Here is a 23589-nt window from a genome sequence, read left to right on the forward strand (position 1 = left end):
CTCATATTTTTTTATAGTTTTTCTAATGTGCCATATAGGATCCGATAAAGGACAGCCTAAAGCATATTGATATACCTGCTTCAATAACAGCTGAAGGAACTATATTGGAACATTGGACTAAGCATGGATTTTCGATTTCGGCTACATCATCCATTGCTAAATGTTTTTTGTTGGAACATTCATCGCACTTTTTTCATGCTTTGGATGTGATGTTTTTTATTGTTATGACAGCATGTATGATATATGTTCTCAGCATAACTACACTATAAGTTATTTTATACTTTTTACATTTACATTTATGTTATATAATTCAATGTGCGGGGGTTAGCTCATAACATACTTTCTATTTTTATTTTTGTCAATGATGTACCTATTTATATGTTATATTTGTTATGTATTGTCAAGTCAAGATTGCACTTACTATCATGCATTACTGCAGTTTATATTTTGGGTTCTTTCTCTTTAAATATATACTGGTTGCATTTTCCATCTGTCTCTCAGGTGGGGTGTGTCTATAAATGGATTGCATTTTTGGTGACCTGTTCATACACTGAAGAAGGAATTGGTTGCCGAAACCGGTCTGTCTAATAAAGGGTTATTATTCAGCCATCTATATGTATTGGATCTAATTATTTTCTTTTTGTTACTTCTGGATCGCATATTGCTGGCCTTTTGTTGTTGTTTACTTGATTGGTTTGGCTGCGCATCTACCTACCTGCATAGCATCATGTTGGGTTAGTGTCTGCAAAAACACTGCTAAGCACTGTGCTAGCTCTATGTCATAGTATGTCAGATAGGTGTGAGCCATGCATGGTAGAGGTGACAGTTCATCTTTGTCATACCTGACCATGAGAACTGGCTCTGCCAGGAGTTGCACTGGCAGGTCCATGCCCATTTTCAGATGCACTGCTGCTACCTGAAGGTGACTGATGTCTGTTGGATGAGCTCTCTTGATGAGTATGCTCAGGACTATGACCCCATGGCCTGCCACATCTGGGTATGAATACCTCAACCACTGACAGAGCAGTGGAAGTACTGCTACTATCGAAACTTGATCAGGCATGGTCACATTAGCTAATATCAGATGATGTGGCTGACCCATGCCCCCATAGATGCCACTCCCCACTCAGCAAACATTCCATTACAGACATTGACCATTCCAGCATATCATTCATCTGATCCATTGAATTGGCAACATGGTGGATGCAGTCTCACATGTCAGCCTGTGGCATATTTACAACCCTAAGCATTTCTCTGGAGGACCTATTGGAATGTGCCCGCATCTCCATGATGGCCCTAAGCATAAGTTGAGTGGAAGGGGAAGACATACACCTGGATCAAGTGGAGGATGGACAGCACACCTCCTCTGAGCACCCCCTAACAATCCTTCTGTGTGTAACCTCACCCACACTTTGGCTATGGCCAGAGTTAACAGGCACTGAAGCCACAATAAACACACTACCCTGATTGACGGTCTCACCTCCACCTGTCCAATATCAAAGGGCTCACTGGAATGGGTTGGTATAGGCTGTGTCTGATGGAATTACAGGGGATGGCTGAATGTTAACCTCAGTGTCAGATTCAACCTCTGCACCTCCCAACTGTGGCTTTGTATGGCCACCACCATCATCAGAGTATGCCGATAGTCTTACATCAGGTGGTAAGAGTTCTGAATTTCCACTGTCAGGATCACTTGTGATAATAATCAACAAGCACAGGAAAGAACTTGATACCTAGTCTACTATAGTCAAATATATGCTAATAAACTTACAATGGTTCCACTACTACAGACAGTACAGCAATACACACAACAGTCCAGACACGCACATCACACACATACGGATAAAATAAATGTTTCTATGAACTGCTCATCAGTACTGACATAAAAATGTTTGCCTTAACATGTGCAGATAATTCTATTTTCCTTATGGAGAATGGTCCTGGAAGAGGTTAAGCAAAAGGTAAGACCACCATCATCACAATTAACAGTAACACAGGGTGTTACAACTTCTTGTCCTTTATATGTCAATTAACAATAGTTTTAATAAAAACGTGGATGACAAGTCCACCCCAAGACCATGTGTAATCAAACAGAATGTTTTTTTAACTGTATGAATCTACAACTACCCTCCCCCAAAGCAATTATGTTAACAGAACTTAAGTATTGCTGTCAATATTTTACTATACAAGAAATATCTAACAATTGAGATAGGTAAGCCTACCAGGAAGCTCCTCCTGGGATACATTCATCCTCCTTGAAACAACAGCACCAACATCAATCACATGCTTTTATGCACTTTCCACTGAGCTCTCTGGATCCCTGACAGTGGACAGGAACTCTTCATTTGGTGTCAGTGTTGTCCCTGTAGCAGGCACCTCCCCAGTAGCCATCTGTTCACTGACCACTGCAGCTGCTCCCCTCCAGGCCAATGAAATCATGTCAGTGATCCTATGATCCACCTGATTGTATGTTCTGTTCTGGCCATCTACTGTGTTTACATCAGCTACTATCTGCTGCCGAATTTGCATTCTTCTAGACATATCCCCACATCCTCTCTCAAGCAGAAAGATATCATGTCCTCTAAATGCTTCTACAATCACTTTATTCTCAGGGTCACTGAAGGAGGGATTGGAACACCTGGGTGTCATAGTTGTAGGCAACATAAAACACAAAAGAAGGATAATACATATAAGTATCACATAAATAAACGTCCTGCTTAGGTATAACACATAAGATGTAGTTTTCAGTATTACCCACTGGAGAAAAAAAAAATAGTCAAGATGTATTCAAACATGAAAAAAAGGATTTATGTTTTTGTAAAATATTACAATCACTCACAAAGCAAGAAGGGATCCAAATGAAGGACAGTAACAATAGCAAAGCAAACCTCTGTACAAGCAATTTTGTTTGCACCAACACAAAAATGTAACTTGGGTCCCCTATCCCCAAAACAACAGACAAGTGACACATTTTGCTAAGAAACTGTTAGGGAACTGTTAAAAGTGCTATCAAATAAACTGTCCCAAAAACATGTGTAAACATTTACTACAGAACATTCAATTTTAGCCAATCACCAGTCACCACTATCTGTGGCCAGCACTCCCCTAGAGGTGTCTATGGTCCATCCTAGAAGGGTAACACCTCTGTGTCATTGACAATATAGGACATTTACATTTCACTGAAATAACAATAGAAGAGTATAAAGAGAAAAAATAGTTGTAACATTAGCACTTGGATGACAGTTAATAAGGCTGTGCATCTGAGAAAGTAAAATGGCTTGACAAAAATGCCCATGCCATCAGTAAACTTCTAAGAAATGCATACATTTAAAAGGAGCATTTGGTAAATGCATATATATATATATATATATATATATATATATATATATATATATATATAAATATTTTTCTTAGTGACTTGTGAGCATATCTGATATATAACTGAAAAATGCAATCATACCATATCAAGATCAGTAGTCTTCTGTGCAGATAAATCCCAAAGTAATATCTTCTTCTGTCTTATCCACATAAACAAGTCTCCTCACCTTCCGGTTCCCTAGCTACATGGTTCCGTTTTTATAGTGTAGATTCAGGGCTGTGAGAATGGTGAAGATGCAAATGAGGTGTGAAGTCATTAGATTTGCTGAATCTCAAATACTTGGCACTATGTTGTGGATGCAAACATAGTGCAGACACGAACTCAGTGTTTATTGCTAATGTATTGCAACTGTGAATTATTACTGGCAGGGAAAGGAAAACACAACAGCAATTTAGACTTACCTCTAGTGGGTGCATCAGTTAGGTTAGATTTACAAAGTGTAAAAGTGATTGTATCAAACTTTTAAATGTAAGTAAGCAGCACACATTTCACAGTTTCTGTTCAGTAACATCCAACCCCCCCTTGACAATTTTTATTATTGCCATCTAATAGGCTTAAGGACAATGATACAGAATACTTTACAGACTGCATGTCTCCAATTACTGGTCAGATAAAAGAAGAATAAACAACAACCACAAAGAGATAAGACAGAGCTGCATTTATGCAAGCAATAGTCATAAATGGTTGTGTGATCACTCAGTGTACTACATCTGGAATTAATACATATAGAAACAACTCAGAAGTGTACAACTGTGATATGTTTTGATAATACTGTGGATGATATTTCAAATGCTTGTATGCACAATGATTTCAGTCTCTGCTGCAAAGCTGTTTTTGTGGCAAAGAGGGATAAGACACACTTACTGCATTTTGAAGTTTCATTGGAGTGAGAGTTCAAATCCAGATCTATGTAAAAATATTTCATGTGTACCAACATGCATTTTGTAGTGTTGTTTATTTAATAGATTTCTTTTTTTTGTATGCAGTATTTGCATGGTACACAACTTAGTGCAAACAGGGGAAAACAGAGAACCACAACAAATGTCATGTTTTGCTTTGCTTATTTAGTTTGCATAATGTTTACCATCCTGCAGACCTGGACTGCTGACCCTGGCACATACAGGAAGCAGACAAAACATCTGCAGACAGGGCGTAGACATTCTAAATGTCAAAAAGGATACATTGTTGCATTTGTTTATTTCAATGAGCAACACCGCTAAGCGAAGTTGCATTGCAGTTAGCAAGCTTCCACAACACCTGCAGCCATTGAACACCTGCAAACAGTTTCAAATTAGATACATTGTATCAATTGTGTGTTGGGCACAGCACAAACATGGTCAGTGGTCTTGTGCATAGGTTAACACACAGATGGTATTAATATGGAAATATCCAACTGTTAAATTTAAGTATTCTTGTGGCAGCAGGTGTAAGTGTAGGACTGTAATGCGGATAGTCCTGGGTTCTAATACAGGAAATTCCAGATATTTTTATCATTGTTCCATTTCACATTGTATTAAATGTCACTTATAGCAATTTATACACAATTATAAACAGTGGAGCTGATATGAATTACATGTATGAGGGATAAGACACCCTTATTGTGTTTTGAAGGTTCAGATGTATGACTGGGGGTATATTGTCTAATATGTTTCTTAAGAATAATTCTGCTATCTGGACTTGAATGGCCTTCACACTTAAATAAGACAAATGCACAAATGAATGCATATACAACGACCTTGTCTGGTCACACACACATACATATTAAACACCTCAGTCTTATATTTATTTATAAATAATTCATGACTATGTCTGAGAAGCACTTTTTTGTGGCAAAGATGGAAAATCACTGCTGTGGAGGAATACGTTTTGTGTGTTATGCATATGTTTGAATCCCACACTGTAAAAATCAGTTTTATCAGTCCATGAGGCCAAACCAAACATGTGTCAGGTCATGAAATGTATGCCCCAGTACATAACTGCAAAGTTAAATTGCCTAACAGGTACAGCAACACACAACCCCATAAACTAATGTCAGTTGTCAAATTAACCTTCCAATTTCCAAAACTGATTTCTTCTATGTTTGGCACTGTTGCTCTCTGCTTAACATCACACAAATGTGGTTGGTATCATTGCTCAGGTTTGCACACTACCAATAAACGCGATATCAGGACTTGGCAGGAAAACATTATTTGCTATTGCAGTGCTATAGGGATTAGACATATCTGGTGTTAGAGGGGAAACTGCCCAATTTAGGGCACAAAGGTAAGGTGTGCAGGAGTCCAGCATCTTTATTGGACTGCCGGTAAAGTACCACAGCCAAAGGCTTTTGCAGGGAGACCATACCAGTCCCAGTAAAAGTCTGGTATAGTCTGGCCAAGGATGTATCCAGTACGATTGGCACCATGCACACTGGAGAATAGTGTAGGCACCACTTTTATGACCTAAAAAATAGTATGAGAAGGATACAGGGAGACTGCTAGAAAGGTGCCTGGTTTGACATCTGGACAGAGGAAGGAGGACAAGGAGACCTGGTGGTGGAATGAGGAAGTACAGGAGAGTATACAAAGGAAAAGGCTGGCAAAGAAGAAGTGGGATTGTCAAAGAGATGAAGAAAGTAGACATGAGTATAAGGAGATGAGGCGCATGGCAAAGAGAGAGGTGGCGAAAGCTAAGGATAAGGCGTATGGAGAGTTGTATGAGAGATTGGACACTAAAGAGGGAGAAAAGGACCTGTACCAGTTGGCTAGACAGAGGGATAGAGCTGGGAAAGATGTGCAGCAAGTAAGGGTGATAAAGTATAGTGAGGGAAAGGTACTCACAAGAGAGGATAGTGTGTTGAGTAGATGGAAAGAGTATTATGAGAGGCTGATGAATGAAGAGAATGAGAGAGAGAGAAGGTTGGATGATGTGGGGATAGTGAATCAGGAAGTGAAACAGATTAGCAAGGAAGAAGTAAGGACAGCTATGAAGAGGATGAAGAATGGAAAGGCTGTTGGCCCAGATGACATACCAATGGAAGCATGGAGGTGCTTAGGAGAAATGGCAGTGGAATTTTTAACTAGATTGTTTAATGGAATTTTGGAAAGTCAGAGGATGCCTGAGGAGTGGAGAAAAAGTGTTTTGGTACCTATCTTGAAGAATAAGGGTGATGTGCAGAGCTGCAGTAACTACAGAGGGATAAAACTGATCAGTCACAGCTTGAAGTTATGGGAAAGAGTAGTAGAAGCTAGGTTAAGAAGGGAGGTGATGATTAGTGATCAGCAGTATGGTTTCATGCCAGGAAAGAGCACTACAGATGCAATGTTTGCTCTGAGAGTGTTATTGGAGAAATACAGAGAAGGTCAGAAGGAGTTGCATTGTATATTTGTAGACTTGGAGAAAGCATATGGCAGGGTGTTTAGAGAAGAGTCGTGGTATTGTATGAGGAAGTTGGGAGTCCCAGAGAAGTATGTAAGAGTGGTACAGGATATGTACGAGGGTAGTGTGACAGTGGTGAGGACTGCAGTGGGAGTGACAGATCTGTTTAAGGTGAGGTGGGATTACATCAAGGATCAGCTCTGAGTCCTTTCTTATTTGCAGTGGTGATGGACAGGTTGACAGATGAGATCAGGCAGGAGGCCCAGTGGACTATGATGTTTGCAGATGACATTGTGATCTGTAGTGAGAGTAGGAATCATGTTGAGGAGACTCTGGAGAGGTCGAGATATGCTCTAGAGAGCAGAGGAATGAAGGTCAGCAGGGCTAAGACAGAATATATGTGTGTAAATGAGAGGGAGGGTAGAAGAATGGTGAGGATGCAGGGAGTAGAGTTGGTAAAGGTGGACGAGTTTAAGTACTTGGGATCAACAGTTCAGAGTAATGGTGAATGTGGAAGAGAGGTGAAGAAGAGTGTACAGGCAGGGTGGAATGGGTGGAGAAGAGTGTCAGGAGTGATTTGTGACAGACGGGTACCAGTAAGAGTGAAAGGGAAGGTCTATAAGAGGGTAGTGAGACCAGCTATGTTATATGGATTGGAGACAGTGGCATTGACAAAAAGGCAGGAGTCAGAGCTGGATGTGGCAGAGTTAAAGATGTTAAGATTTGCACTTGGTGTGACTAGGATGGATAGGGTTACGAATCAGTATATTAGAGGGTCAGCTCATGTTGGACAGTTTGGAGACAAAGCAAGAGAGATGAGATTGCGTTGGTTTGGACATGTGCTGAGGAGGGATGATGGGTATATTGGGAAAAAGTTGCTAAGGATGGTGCTGCCAGGTAAGAGAAAAAGAGGAAGGTCTAAGATAAGGTTTATGGACGTGGTGAGAGAGGACTTGCAGGCGATTTGTGTGATAGAGCAAGAAGCAGAGGATAGGAAGAAATGGAAAGAGATGATCTGTTGTGGTGACCCCTAATGGGAAAAGCCGAAAGATGATGATGATGATGATGACACTCTACCAGTGGTTGGATGGGTTTCGAACTATCAACATTCCACAATTGTGTAAGTATGCTAATAAATACATAGAAAGCTAAATATAGGCAAGACTGTTATGCATAAGGCTATTCTGTTCTTTTCCTTTCACAGTAAATTCTGAAATAGCTGCAAAAAGGTAAGCCCATGCTGGTTGTAGGTTCAAATATTATGAATAACAAGTATAGAATATTGCAAATTATTTAATAATATTACATACATTTTATTCTACCCAAGTGGCATACATATTCTGCTGTTAACTTTAATCTGTATAATTGTACCAAGCATTTGTGCAATATCTGCACACTGCAAGGATTAGTATGAGCAATCCATAATTATAGTTTGCATTTCTTAGGAAGTATACTTAATTGTATAACTTCAGATAATATAGTTGTATTATTGTGATAATGCATTGTATGTCACATATGATGGTACTTATTTTATCTCTTTTTCCCCTCACCCCATCCCTTATATATATTTTTATTTTCTATTGTGTGTCATCAAAATGTCTGTATGTCACCCATGTCACTCCATGTCACTAAATGCTTCATAGCACAGGGAGGTTCATCAACCCCAGTGGTTCAGCCTGCCCCAGCTCCACTGGCTAAGGCACCAGTACATCTGGGACCCAACCTAGCAGTACTGCATCTGCTACCCCAAACTACATGTGCCCTCAGTTAGCACTACCACAGCAGCTGGTGTTGTGGTAGCCTCCAGGAGTGGGGATTTCATCTCCCACCAGGAAATGCCAGGGTTGGTGTGTAGGTTTGTGCACAGCACTATTGTTGTACACCTATGCCAGATGGAAAGGCTGCTCTCCCTCATGGTTCATAGGAGGAGAAGACATCAAACACTCCAGCAGGGAGTGGAGTAAAGGGATGGGGATGAAAGTTCTGTGGGTGAAAACTAGATTCTCATTGTCCCCATGTTTAACAGGCATGGGCTTGTGTTGTCCCTTCCCTCACCCCAACCTCATGTGTCCTTCACCATCCCTGTGTCTTGACTTGTTTGTCCTGTTTGTTTGTATTTGCTTCCTCACCTACTCAACTTTCTTGACCCAGAAAATACCAACGTCCCATACCCAGCATTCCGCTCTTATTGAAAACAAAAATGGGAACCTCTGTCACTAAACAAATATCATCCCATACATAGCTCTCCACTTCACACAAATCTTCTTGACACATTTGATTCAGTCCAGTTGGCTATACAACATGACTGTGTTGTTGTCACCCTTTTTTGTGGAGGTGATGGTGCAAATTCATTTAATATTCTGTACATATTTTCATTTTGCACTACTGAAGAAATGGATAGCTAGGGTTTTTTCCTACCTCTCTCCCACACATTCCTATATTGCTTTCCCTTTGTTTTTCCCCCACTGCCCCCCATTTCACCACCTTCCCATTTACTCCATTTTAGCACCTATAATCTGATCAAAACATAGAAACACACACAACACACATAAGTAACAAAAAAAAAAAAAAACGAAAGCAAATCAATGGAGCCCTTCACTTTTTGGCCTCTGTGTTTGCTTGGAGTTTGGAATCATGCACTGATGCCAAGCAATGGTGAACGGCTCTTCTGTGGTGAGGTTACCTCTGCACAATGCCACTTAAATATGCTTCCTTAAGGTAACGCACACAAATACATGTTGAATGTAGTATAAAGAATTATTTTATTGCATTACTGCTACTTATTTAAAAGTATTACATACACCTAGATTCGAACCCTTTATCATCTGCACTCCAAAATAAAATGAGTCAATGCATTTACACCTGCTACTACAGAGTTCACTAAGCAGCAGGTGTGTTTCATGCATTCTGTACTGAGAACGTTCATAATTTTAGCAATGAGGCTTACATTTTCATGCTGCTTAACTATGTGCAAAGAGGGAAAACAGTAGAAATGTTTATCTCACATGCTTAACTACATACAAACAGGGAAAGCAGTAAAAATGTGTATCTCACATGTGCAAACACTTTGCCAACCATCACACAAACCCACTGCTCTGTGGTGTGCTATTCAAAGTGGACATCAACATCTATTTCTTCTGTTTACTGTCTATTTAGTCTTCATGCCATGAAACTACATATGGAAAGAAAAACCAAATGAATTCACCATCTAAGAAAATAACATATATTTACAATGCAGCCACCTTCTACCTCCCCCATACACTGCAACCTTGGCCTCTCAGTACTTGTTCATAAATATATTAACTACACTTCAGAAATAAATAACAAATGTTATTGTATATGCCATGCACATTGTTATAATGACAATACACATTCAGAATTTCCAATACTTGTAGTAATGTGGACACCTGTTAGCATATAGTCTGTAAAGCTGTCTCAAAGTATACCTGCACATTGGAAATGCAACCACCCAATACTACACATTGCACACTCATCAATCTGTTAACATGCAGAGCATTATTATATTCACAGTTGGACATGGCTAGCTATCCATTTCATGCAGAACTCCCAAAATCTTCTCTCCAGCAGGCAGTGCTGATGTCATCCACTAGAAATTGTCCTGCAGCCTTGTAAAAGTCAGACTTGTGCCATGGCACATGTACAAAGCACTGAGTTCTCTAATCAGTGTAGTTAGGTAGGGGTTCTGTTCTCACTGCTGTCAACTGGGGGGGGGGGGCGTGTTTTTTGTGTGTCTGTGTCTGTCTGTGTGTCTATCTAGTCAGAAGAGTATAATTGTGTATCCCTCAGTTACCACTCCAATCCAATCGATTGCCAATATTTTGACACTTGCACATGCCTACAGATCCATTTCATGCAGGCCTCCCAACATCTTCTCTCCAACATCCACTGCTGATGTCATCCACTATAAGTTAGACTTCAGCCTTGTAAAAGCCAGACTTGTGCCATGGCAATTGCATAAAATACTGAGTTCTGTAGTCTGTGTACATAGGTAGGGGTTCTGTTGTCACTGCAGTCAACTGGGGGGGTCTGTGTGTGCATGAGATTGTTCACTTGCTTGACAGAGGGAGCATTTTACACCAGCATATGGGACACTGCTATTACCATGTTGTCCTTCCCAGACACTGCTGATGTCATCACCTATAACCTGTTGTCTGACACTCTCCACGTCAGACTTGCGCTATGGTGCTTGCCTTAAATACAGAGTTATCTAGTCAGTATACTTAGAGAGGTAGGGGGTTCTGTTCTCACTTCAGTCAACTGGTGTGTGTGTGTGTGTGTGTGTGTGTGTGTGTGTGTGTGTGTGTGGGTGTGCATTTGTCCACTTGCTTGACATCAGAGATCATTTTACACCAGCATGTGGGACACTGCTATTGCCATCTTCCTCTCACCAAACTCTGCAACTATATCTGATTTGCACATGTGCATTATTTCCATCAGGACATGGTCAGAGTCTGGCCTGTAGGTCAGGCACAAGTCATCCCATACTATATGATACAGATTATGGTGACATAGCTTTCAGTCTAGCCGCATACATCATGGCATGGTTTGTAGGCCCTGTATGTTTTCTTCATGAGAAACCAATGTGGTCTCTCCAGCTGCTGCAGGTGTCTCATGAGGTACATGTAAAAGGGAGCATATACTCTATTAGTGTTCTGATAAGGGTACAGTGCTGTTATAACTTCCTCAGATCTGGATATGGTGGCCTGACTTATGAGGTGCACGACATAGCCTTTCCATATCACTGTGAATACTTGGTGGATAAAGTTCATACTGCTATATGTGTGTGTGTTACCAGGTCTTACACCACTGGGTTTGACCATAGGGGTGTTGTCAACAGTGTAATTAACAGGGAATTCCACCTTGCAGAAGGGAAGCAAAATGACACATTTTTGCATTTATGTGTAGTCCGTGTGGCTTTACCACCAATCATTTGTCTATTTTAGCCCCTCCTGTAATGTATTAACATCATTAGTGGACTGAATGCACTCAATATGCAAAAATCTGCAAATTTGGTAAGCCAAAGGCCATATACTTTAGCCTGGACTGTCAAGAAATAGATTTCCAACAGTGAAGGGCCCAGCACAGATCCTAGGGGTAGGCAAATGGTGGCAGCTCTACTGGTAGAGGTTGATTCACCAACTTTCACAGGTTAACCATCTAATGACATACCCATTAATCCCCAGCTGTAAGAGTTTCTCAATGATACCTGAGTGGGGGATTGTGTCCAAACCCTAGGCCAGATCATGATAGGCAGTATGCACTGTCTTACCTTCATTAAGGCCTATCACACAGAATCAACTGATTGTGACATCACAGATCACCTATAGCATGACCGTGAGCATATAACCACCTGGCATGTTTAGATATACACTTCAACACATCCTGCAGATGGAATATGTTTCTGTAGAAGGGTGTACATCAACATGCATCCATCTGAGTGAGGGGGAAGGACAACACTTGATGCATGCATGTATACATACAGCCTGACTGTTCTCATCTGCGAAGTAGACAAACATGTAATTACGGACCTTTTCTAAACTGACACCAGTAATATCCCAGCTGTGTGCAAAAGACATGTGCGAGATGTTAATGCTACATCCATGTCTGGTACATCCTCTAAGAGGTCATTGAGGGCATGCATGCTGACAGTACTATCATCCTGTAGAACTTGACCATGCCAAGGCATTTGACACAAATCCCCACTGAGGTATTCATTCAACACTGTTAGAAGTGGCAATAAACACCTACATTACTAAGTGGGTAGAAATGTGGATCACATATGTGGCATCTTAATATTTGAAATGTGTGACGTGACCTATTTCTCAAGTCCAGTCATCAGGTTCATACATCTGGGCTGTCTTCTAGACCCATTCCTGTCCATTATTTAAGTCTGAGACATCAAGAATGATATACACATCCTGTGTCCCAACAGCTGCCTGGGGCATTACAGATCATGGCCAATCATTGACTCCAACTTTGATATTAGTATAATACAGATGGTATCAACACACACCAAAGATTGCTGCCCAACCATGACAAAACATAAGATGAAACAAAAATGTGTTTTTTTTTTTTTTTACATAATGAAAAGAAATGCACAAACCAATGAAAATGTAGACGTTACACCTCTATAAGCAGATCAAGTGTTAAGTGACGTGTGTCCTGGGGTAGATAGCATGTAGAACATCCACCAGCATCTGGCCACAGTCATGACTAATCCCTTGCATGGAACATGACTACTGAGCATGTGCAGGACATTCACATCAAAGGCCATAATACTTCCATAGTTCAAGGACTTCATCCCACTAATAAATAAGTACAATGCACCCTTCTTCATGTACCTCCCTATACAACTTCCAGGGATTTGTAACTGAAGTGTACCACCTTTGCCACAGTGAGCTCCCATACCTAGGTTATCATTTTGTTGCATAAACATTATTGTCTGATGGTGTGGGCACCCATCAATGTGTTATACTAGATGCATGTGTGATACCTGTTCTGGTAATGCACACAGTACATATATAGCTGTTTGTCAACATTGATGGCATGGGTTACATTCATGACAGTGTGGAATATGCTGTATATATGCCATGCACACCAGTCAACTAGCCTAGACTTATCAAAATGTCACATACAGCTATAGCAGTGTCCCTCCTGTGACGACCCACCACTGGACCAGTAATCAAACACTGGCAACAACAGGGGACGTACACTGGGAGGATGTCAAGTACACACACAGTATTTCCAAATGCAGCTCTCTGTATCAAGTGCAATTTCCCTTGAGAACACACAGAGACCACAGCCAGTACAGAGCTGTTTTCTCCTCTTTCTGCAGATCCCCAATAAGACTCCCCACTGGCATAGCTATAGAGTTGAATTCTCAGCTGAGTGGCCAAGTCAAGACCTCCTGCACCCTCTCTGTCCAGCCAATGCTTCACATCCCTGCCCAAGTAGCTGATACATACATTCTTTGAGGTTTGATTTACACATACATACACACACCTGGGAAAGGCTGGCACAGGTTTACTGGCTATAGCCCATTTTGCCAAGACTATAAATTAGTTATCACTGCCACCAGCCAACTCCTTATCAGCTACCTTAAAGCCTTTAACAAAGGGTGTCCAATCTTACTATGTATTATTAATATTATTACAATTGGTAGTTTGACCAAGCACAAGGCTATTAGGAGTAGCCCACACATTGTCACCAAATAAATATGCAAGTACTTGCAAAACTTAACTATCTCTACACAGATCAGCCACAAATAAAATGATGTTTAAATATATTTAATAATAAAGAACAAGACAATACTCAATATATATTCCAAGTGACATCAAAATTCAAAACCACAAGAAATATTTAAAACAACACTGCAGGACAGTCTCAAATAAGTAAAGAAAAATATCTAAACTAAGCTTTTCTATATTCCTGGCTGTACTATACCCTAAAAACTTACTTATAGAGCAAGGCAGTTGTTATGGTGATGATTCTTGTCAGGTCCAAGACAGAATACAGAATGCCCTGTCTCACTAAGAGACTTCTCAGATCAATATCTCAAATATTACTGCTGGGATAGCTTGCAGAAAGACATAATTTCTTGTCATCTAATTCTATCCCAGGTGAAATCCCCACTACTGGGAGCTGGCAATATTTAGCATCTACTTGTGAAAATATGCAGACAAAGGTTTCTGCTCAGATCTTTGGCAGATGCTTAAGTCATAAAACAATTACATTCCTCCACATTTCAAGACTAGTAATTAGTCCACCCTAAAGAAAACACAGAAATCTCCATAGTACAGACATTATGTCTCTGGCCTAGTCTATAAAAAATTAATTTCAGCTAATTTTCTGATGTTAACCTCCTGTATTCTAGTTTCCACTATTAAAATATATACATTTAAATAGTTACAATAGTGCATATACATTTCTGTTCTCTTCCAGCAAGCAGGGCACACTGTGGTTACATTTTTAGCAGAAGCACTTTATAAAATACCTTTTTAGCACGCATGGCATACAGTTCTAATACAGTTATAACACAAGCATCTTAGATAAATCATGTTGATATTCACAAATGACATATAATTATTTACAAAATTCCAAATAGCTGTGCTGGCAGTATCCTCATTTTCACAACCTCCTAACACCTTCAGCAGATGTTACAATGTCAGGACGATGTGCTTGATTACCCCCTCAGATCGCCGACATCTCACAATAGTTGTAGAAGTGTGTTCATGCACAACCATCTATGATCACTCAGAATCACATATATTATGTCAGAGACATGGGATTACTGTTTGTGCATGCTTCTGTTTACTGTTGTCTGTGAGCCCGTAACTGTGTCCACTTGTTGGAGACCTCTGTTGACATTACAGTCATATTGAGGCAAATCAGTATGCACAGCTTCACAATATTCATCCAACCCTGATTGTATATAACATTCCTGATAGATGTCCTCTCCTTTGCTCAAGTCAGGATGCTTTTATCACAAAGACATTTTCTCCATTTTTATGTTATCTTGTCTGACAGTCACATAATATACATTTTCACTGTGCAGTCTGTATTGTACCATGTCGATATGTGATTAGTATTCCTGCAAAAATTATCTTCCATTTACATGCCCTCTGCTGTACATTAGAATGTTTTACCTGTCCTCTTTCCTTGTGTTCATTCCTACAATTCATCTGTGTGTCCCTATTCAAAACATACAATTCCTCAGACTGTTTATTTTATATGGCAGTCCATGTACTGTTACTGATCATTTACAAAACTTTTTTTCAGAATATCTAACATGGTATTCCACAATACTCTGCACTGTATACACTGTCCTGTACTGTGTTTGGACCATATACATTGCTATATGATTAAGCCTGGTAATCACTGTGGCATTCCATGCAATCCGAGAGACCTAGTTTGCCTGTAGGAAAACAGGTCTATGTCTGCTTCTATCTGTGTTGCTTTACATGGTTTCCTGGCTGGCAACACTGTTGTCAGCCACAAAACCATGCCTGTTTATGTTTAAATGCAGTGCATGGCATGAATATGTAATTAGCACTGCTGCAACACGAACTCCACGTAGGCGTCATAAGAAGCCTACGCAGAGTTTATTGAATCCCAGGGCATAACAGAGAAAAAAAATGCTTTCCACAGCACAGCATAGATTTGTCACAGGTCACAGCACAGAAATAGCATAGATAGATTTCTTAAACTATATATGTAAAAGGCAAAATCAAGGTGAAATGGTTGCATATCTACTTTTAGACCTATCCAAAGCATTTGCACAGTTTCAGATCCCATACTGTCACTTAGATTCAAAGAACTGAGGCTCACATCCAAAACAATCATCTGGTTTGTATATGACCTCAGCCACAAAACAGTGTGTATGCTGGACTGATGAACTGTCAGCTCTCCTGTAAATAACATTAGGTTTGACACAAGGTTCAATATTTGTACCTTCAATCTTTAATATATGCAATCATGACATGCTGACCACAAATCAGTCTTCTGTCCAAACCCTCTCACCTAGCACATCTAATATAATATGTATGTAACTCATTGCTAATATGTAGAGCTACTTGAAACAAACAGATGCACAGTGACTTATTGCATTCATTTGCAAAAATAGAAAACTGGCTAGACTAATATAAACTTCTCATAAATCCTACTAGAAAACTAATGTTATTTAATTTCCAATCAAGCAGCTAAACTGTAATGGCTTAAAAATATTGACAATAACACTAGAAAGGAGCTAGTGTAAAGTGTAAAGCTATTGAGAATGATTTATTTATTTATTTATTTAACATTTGTTTACTGGGGTGATCCGACTGGGTCTACAGAACCCGTTTTCAGCTGAGGCCCGGGGAGAAAAGCTCCACATACAGTGCAATACAAATACATTATAGTCTAAAAAACAACACAACTGACATGAGGACTACTATACAAAAATATGTTGACAGAAAATAAACTAGGTTACAAGATATACTACACATCTGGATAATTCTATAGAGTTATAACATTATTATTATAGACAATTTTAGTCATTCTAACAGTATATACATAGTTCATGAGTAGATAAAGTGTACAAAAGTAGTACGTAGGTAGCAGAATGTATGACATCGGTTGTTATAGTACATGAAAAATAAAACGTTGGTTTCAGTTAGGAAAATAATAGCAGAAGAGATAGTGATGTAGAAAGACAGTGAGAGAGTTAAGAAGATTAGAGGCATTACAGACTGAGCAGTAGGATATGGTATAGAAACAGAGAAGGAGTTACGAGAGACATTAGGATCTTGTAGACTGTGAAGGAATGAGATGTGACAGAAGAAGAATATGAAGCCAGCGTGGAAGAAGAGGAAGAGCTGAGTATTAAGCAGGATTTATATAGGAGCAGAGCCATGTACTTTTGAGATGATGTTTTTAACGAGGCTTTAAAGCAGTTTAGGCCAGGCATAGACCTGGTAGCTAGTGGTAGTGAATTTGATAGTTTACAGACAGAATATGAATACAGAGAGAAATCTGTTTTTTTTTGTGGGTTTTGAACTACCTAAGAGATTTTTCTTCTGATCATAGGGCTTTATTTGGAGCATAAGGTGTGATTAAGTTGGCTAGCGCAGTGCAGGCAGTAGGCTTGAAAATAAGGTTGTGCAAAGTGGGTAGCTGAATAAAAGCAAGTTGGTTGGGAAGTTCAAGTCAGTTTATTTCTAGTAGTGCTTCACAGTGATGTCTGTGATATTTAGAGTTTGTGGTAAATTTAGCTACTTTGTTGTAGCACAATTCCATCTTGCTTAGAGTAGCAGTTTGCAAATTAGTTAGGATAGGGGCATCATAAAGAAGGGAGGGAAGTAAAAAGATTTTTGCTAGGGAAACTTTGGTTGCTGTAGTTAAGAAGACAAATGGCCCTGCATTTGTAACCCTATTAGTAAACCCACTTCTTACTCTAATTTTATAACATCTACAATTTCAAATCCTAATGAAATCATGCCTATCAACAAAATAGTCCTGTCCTTGCACCATCTCCATTACTAAGTCCTCACCTTATACTGTCAAAAAACAAATATCATAAAATCCTTCTACTTGTATCTTCTGGTTGCAGGTTTTAAGTGAATAACTGGATAAAATAAGTATATGCCTTATCTGCTCTGTATCAAAACTGCAGTGTGACTATATGCACATACTACAAAATAATACTGAATGTTCTGTAGATGTGGCCTTAACATGCTATATATATAACTACGAGTTATATTTGTACTGTCAGCTCATGCAGACTGACTATGCAAATGTATGTAATGTGGCGGCTTTCTTTTTGGGTTTTTGGTGAAAAGGGTTTTTATCCAACCAGGATTTCCTGATAATAAAAGGCAGATGAATGAATGAATGAATAAATAAATGCATATATACATGCATATATACACACATACATACATAAATAATGAAAACATAGTTTACCCAGTTATCATATTTAACATGAGCTTAGTTCAGCTATGCAGGGTGGATTACATTCAGCCAGTATTTAGGGCCTTATGTCCTACGTGCAGAATGAGAAGCCTTGAATGAAAAGCAGTGGGAAGTTGCTTGGTAATATTTATCATTTTTTTTTTCTGGACAGAAAATAGTTCCTTAACTTCTTTATACTTAAAACTTCTATGAAAGAAATGGCAAAAAAATCATATCCCCAGAGTGAGGATGAATTTTCCTGATTTTTTGCCAGTGTGTAAGTTTTTAATTACCATGTACTTTATAACTGGCTCGTACTATCAAATTAGGTTAAATCAATCTGGTGAGCATATCAGAGCTCAGAAAGTTTCTGGCACCAATGTCTTGATGTCACGCAATACAGTCCTTGTTTGACTTGAAATGTCACCTGATTGGCTGAAGAGTTTGCTTTGCTGTGTATTGTGCAAGCTTCAGTAAAGTCAATGACTTTACTTAAAGTCTGCTGCATGCAACATGTTATATGCGATTGTTTTTATTTACATTCTAAACATTTGTAATACAGTGAGTGATAAAATCCTGTGTGGGCAGGCAGAAGATGCAGATTGGGAGTAGTAAATAAAGGCAGATAATGAGTGGGATAATCACAGTTGTCAAAGAAGGTGAAAAATGTCTGAAGGAATTTAATATCTTATATATTAACAGCTAGACATTGAAATCCTGGATTATGGGTGAACAAAGACATTTAACTAGCACACACACTCAGTTAACAGATGTAAATAAATAAGAATAAATTATACATCAAATTCTGCATATGCTCATGACATGCTGAATGAAAATAGACCAGCTGTCCAAACCTCAATTTGTCCAGAGAAGTATAAAATCTAGAGGCGCACATTATTTTATCTTATTTATTATTTCTTTTACTAGTTGCAAGATGTAATATGTAGTGAGTGTAAGGGATCCTTCTTTGGACAACACGGAGTATGAAAATGTACTGTGTTTGAAGGAAGTAACTACAGTTGAAATTCCCCTTTCACTAAGGGTAAAAAATCTGGACAAAGACATGAATAATGGGGGGGGGGGCAAAGTCCCAAAAATAGGGAACATTTTTAAATATTCCTCTTACAAACAGAAAGTTGATTGATTTGCATTAGCATTATTTTTTGAAGGGTTTGAAGTCTAAAACTCATATGCCTATCATTATTTCCTGACTTCCATTCTCAATGTTTTGCCAGTGATTTGCCAAAAAAAACAAAATTTTATGAGAAACAGATCAGAAATATGAAGCAAAAATCTAGACATTCAGCAAAAATCTGTACAGTTGAGAGGTATGTTAAGGGTGTGTGCTGGGAGGGGTGCTTTGATCCCATGGGATATCATGGTATCCTTTAAATTCCAATGAAAACTTTTGGTCTTTAATCGTGTGTGGATTTGAATGGACTTTTGCATTCATGACAGAGAACCATCATTAAGTAAGTCCACCTATGAATATCTGCCTCATTTCTAAAGTGACCCAAACCTAATGTTTGGTGTATTGACTTAGAATCACATGGTTTGTAAGAGCAGAGTTATGGAACTGAACTCGGATCTACTAGGTGAAATGTATTAGCCTTAACCTTTTGTGCTAAAATGCCACTGTGCTGTTTACATGCTTTATACATTGCCCTATACTACACCATTAATTTCTTTGATAACTAGGAAGTCACTGTATGCTTTATCCTATATCATATCAAGCTGCTGTGATACTGACAGATGAGATTCCAGGAAAAACCCAAGTACCTGGATTAGGCAGTTGAGCTTGGCCTTTCAGGAGACCTCTTTTTAGGAAGGACAATAAAGCCACATCATTTATGAATTAACAGACAGAATGGCCTTGTTTTGACTGGGTTTATGTAGCCATTCACAAAAATCTAATTTTGTACCACACAAGCTCATTAATTATATTTCATTTACTAAGTGGCTTACAATGGTCATAGTCTCTAAATTATAATGGCATTTGATGCAAGAGCCCTAGCAGTATTTAACCTAATGCAAAACGCCTGTTATGCTGATTTTCTCACTTTATCTTAATGACACTCAGCCCATCTACAGTCACTTACTTGTTCTTCCTCAGAACTATATTAGTTACCTTCCTCAACTTACGAGATTAACACAACCATAACAGAAAAAAAGGAGAAAATTGAGACCATGACTTGAAATACTGGTACTAATGTAATACCAGTTCTATGTGCTACCATTGGGTAATCATCTAAACTTCTACTGTTGACAAGAATCTCGCAGAAAGCATGAAGTAGCCTTTTCAGTCATGGTGTTAACAAGTACTCATTTGCAACAAGAAATGTAGATGGCTCAACCACATCCCTGTGCCAGTACCACAAACCAATGCCCTACCCTCTCAGCTCTTCAAATGAAGAGCAACAGCAACAACAAAAATCACTTTGTTGAAATATGCTGACCACTACCCCTAGCTATTCTCATTGAGGAGAAAAAAAAACAGTTGGCCAGATAAATGACATGCCTCCGTTCTTCCAGTACCAGCCAGTCAGGTCCCATTTCTGCATCTTTCCCCCCTATCCTTCCTTTCCCACATTTTATTAAAAAATAATTTATTCTTTTAAACTGTAGCTGTTTGCTACAATTATAACAAACAGTTTGCTATAGTTTGTAATCTACGGTGCTCACCTTTTAGTTCAAATGGATTATTTAATTGAAACTGTAGCAAACAGTTGCTACAGTTTATACACTGGTTGCTTGGAGCACTACAGCACCTAGGTTTTACTTAAAAAAAGAGATATTTTGCATTTTTTTTTTGCTTTTAAACTGTAGCATCCTGCTTGCTACAGTGTAGTAAGCAGTTTGCTACAGTATAGACCACACATAGAGTGTTACAGCATCTACGTTTGACTGCAAATACCATACCAGTTTTTAAAAGCTGGTATTGTATTAAGGAGACCCGGATCAGCTGATCAAGCCCCCCTGCAATTTGTGCTTAGGGCAGTTACCCATCTCACCCCACCCTAGCCATGCTACTGTTTATAACCACAAAAAGTATAAAATGATCTCAATTAGGCCAACTCTGCACCATACAAGGATAATGCCATGTCTGTGGAATGGATAACTCAAGTCTGATTAGTATCTTGGCTGACCAGGAGTAGACTGGGGAGGATGATAGTGATCAGGTGCTGCCACTTAGCTTATCCTGGGGTGAGGGAGGTGACTATGGCTCACATCATAGATGATACCCAATAGAAACACTAGGTATGGCATCCACAAGAGTCTGTACCTTCTGAGTCTAAGCTGTCTGTAGCCGAGGGGACCTCTGTGTGTAGTGTTATATTTCTCCTTGGGAGATGCCAATAGCAGAACAAAGAATAGCTGCTTGGGGAGGGGGGTGTCTGGACAAGATGATAGGGCCACTTAGAGTAACAGCAGGTTGGCTCATTTCCTACTTCTTCACTCTTGCTGAGGAACAGAGGGCCATATGGGATTCCCAGGCAGTAATAAATGGGATGAAGGCATCTCACCTAACCAAAGAATACTTGGCTCCTGTCCAGCCAGAAAGAATGTGATAATTAGACTGCAGGCTGAAAAGACATCAGGTGAGGTCCTGCAGGGTGCAAAAAAAAGTTCTCTCAGCCTCCATGGCAAGCCTTTCAACATTACAATAATACGAATAAACCTAAACACCTACAATTAATAGGCCAACTAACTATCTCCTAGTCTGTCATCTCAATATTAGAAGCATTAATAACAAGGTACATGAATTGCATGCACTTCTGGATGTCCACTCCCCTGAGATTCTCTGTTTATCTGAAACCTGGTTAAAACCTAACACTAAAGACAATGAGGTGTTACCACCTGGGTACAGCATACACAGGCTGGATCATGCTTCGAGGAAGGTGGGTAGGGTATCTGTACTCTATAAATCTGAGTTGAATGTCACCATAGATGTAATACAACCTCCTCAGATTAATAACTCAGAGATTCTTGCCACCAAATTACAACTTAATAAAAAATAAATGCATTAATATCATCTGTATGTACATTCCCCCAGGCAACAATATATCTACATTTGAAGATATCCTGCACTGGCTATCATGTCACTACCCCCAAGAAATCCTACTACTTGGAGACTTTAACATAGACTGGGGCACCTGTTCCTCAGAATCCCCAACCACACATATTAACCTGCATGCATTTAAACAAATTATATCCACCCCTACCAGGATAGGTAAACCCAACAAAAAAGAAAGTATACTTGACTGGGTACTCATAAACAGTCACCCCCAACTGTACACCTCTGGTACCCTCCTTAATGGCCTAAGTGATCACCTTCTCACATATGTAATTAAGCACAAAACCATTAATTCCCAACAACCCTTACTCAGAAAGGTTAGAAACAATAAAAACGTTGACCCTGCCAAATTCCAACAAGAACTAAACTCATGTAATTGGTCTATTCTAAAACACCTCCCCTTAGAGGAAGCAGTAGCATACTTTAACAACAAATTCCTTGAGATCCTTGATTTGCATGCACCTGTTCGTTCAAAGAGAACCAAGGCAAAAACTGCACCATGGCTTTCTATAGAGTCTAAACTCAAAATTACCCTTACAAACAAAGTATGGGCTTTATGGTGTTCTTCTAAAGACACTCAAGATCACATTAAATACAGGCAATCCAGGAACGAAACCAAAAAATCAATTTTACAAGAGAAAAAACAATACTACTGTAATTTACAGACAGTAAATCAAAATAACCCTCAGATGTTTTGGGCAGGTTTAAATAATCTACTACATCCTGGACAAACTTCAACCCCAATCCCTGCTGCTACTATTGATAAAACCCCTGAAGATGTTTCTGATAGTTTTAACCAATTCTTTACTGAGACAATTCAAGCCATAGCTAGCCAACTACCTCCTAGCTCCCCTGGTCCTGAAAGTAGCACCCCTAGAAACCTACTCGCGTTCAGCTTCCAACCAGTCACCACTTCACTTATCCGTACCTTGATCAAAAAATTACAACCCACTACACTTTCTGCTGATCAACTCCCTGCCGAGTACCTACAAAAATCAGCTGATGCTATTGCTTACCCCATCTCAATACTAATCAATCGAAACATAGTAGAAGCTAAAATACAAACCATCTGGAAAATATCCTGTGTAATCCCACTTCACAAAGGAGGCAGCTCTACTGAATTCTCCAATTATAGGCCAATAGCTATACTCTCTCCACTTGCAAAGATTATGGAAAAATGTATTCATAGACAACTCATGCACCACCTAATCCAAAATCACCTTATGGCAGACACTCAGCATGGCTTCCGTCCTCATCACAGCACTATTTCAGCCCTCCTAGCCTTTACTAACACCATAAACCATAATCGCAACAATAATTATATATC

This window comes from Protopterus annectens, chromosome 8.part0, assembly GCF_019279795.1.
Source record: "Protopterus annectens isolate FY-2018-M chromosome 8.part0, PAN1.0, whole genome shotgun sequence".
Taxonomy (NCBI): Eukaryota; Metazoa; Chordata; order Ceratodontiformes; family Protopteridae; genus Protopterus; species Protopterus annectens.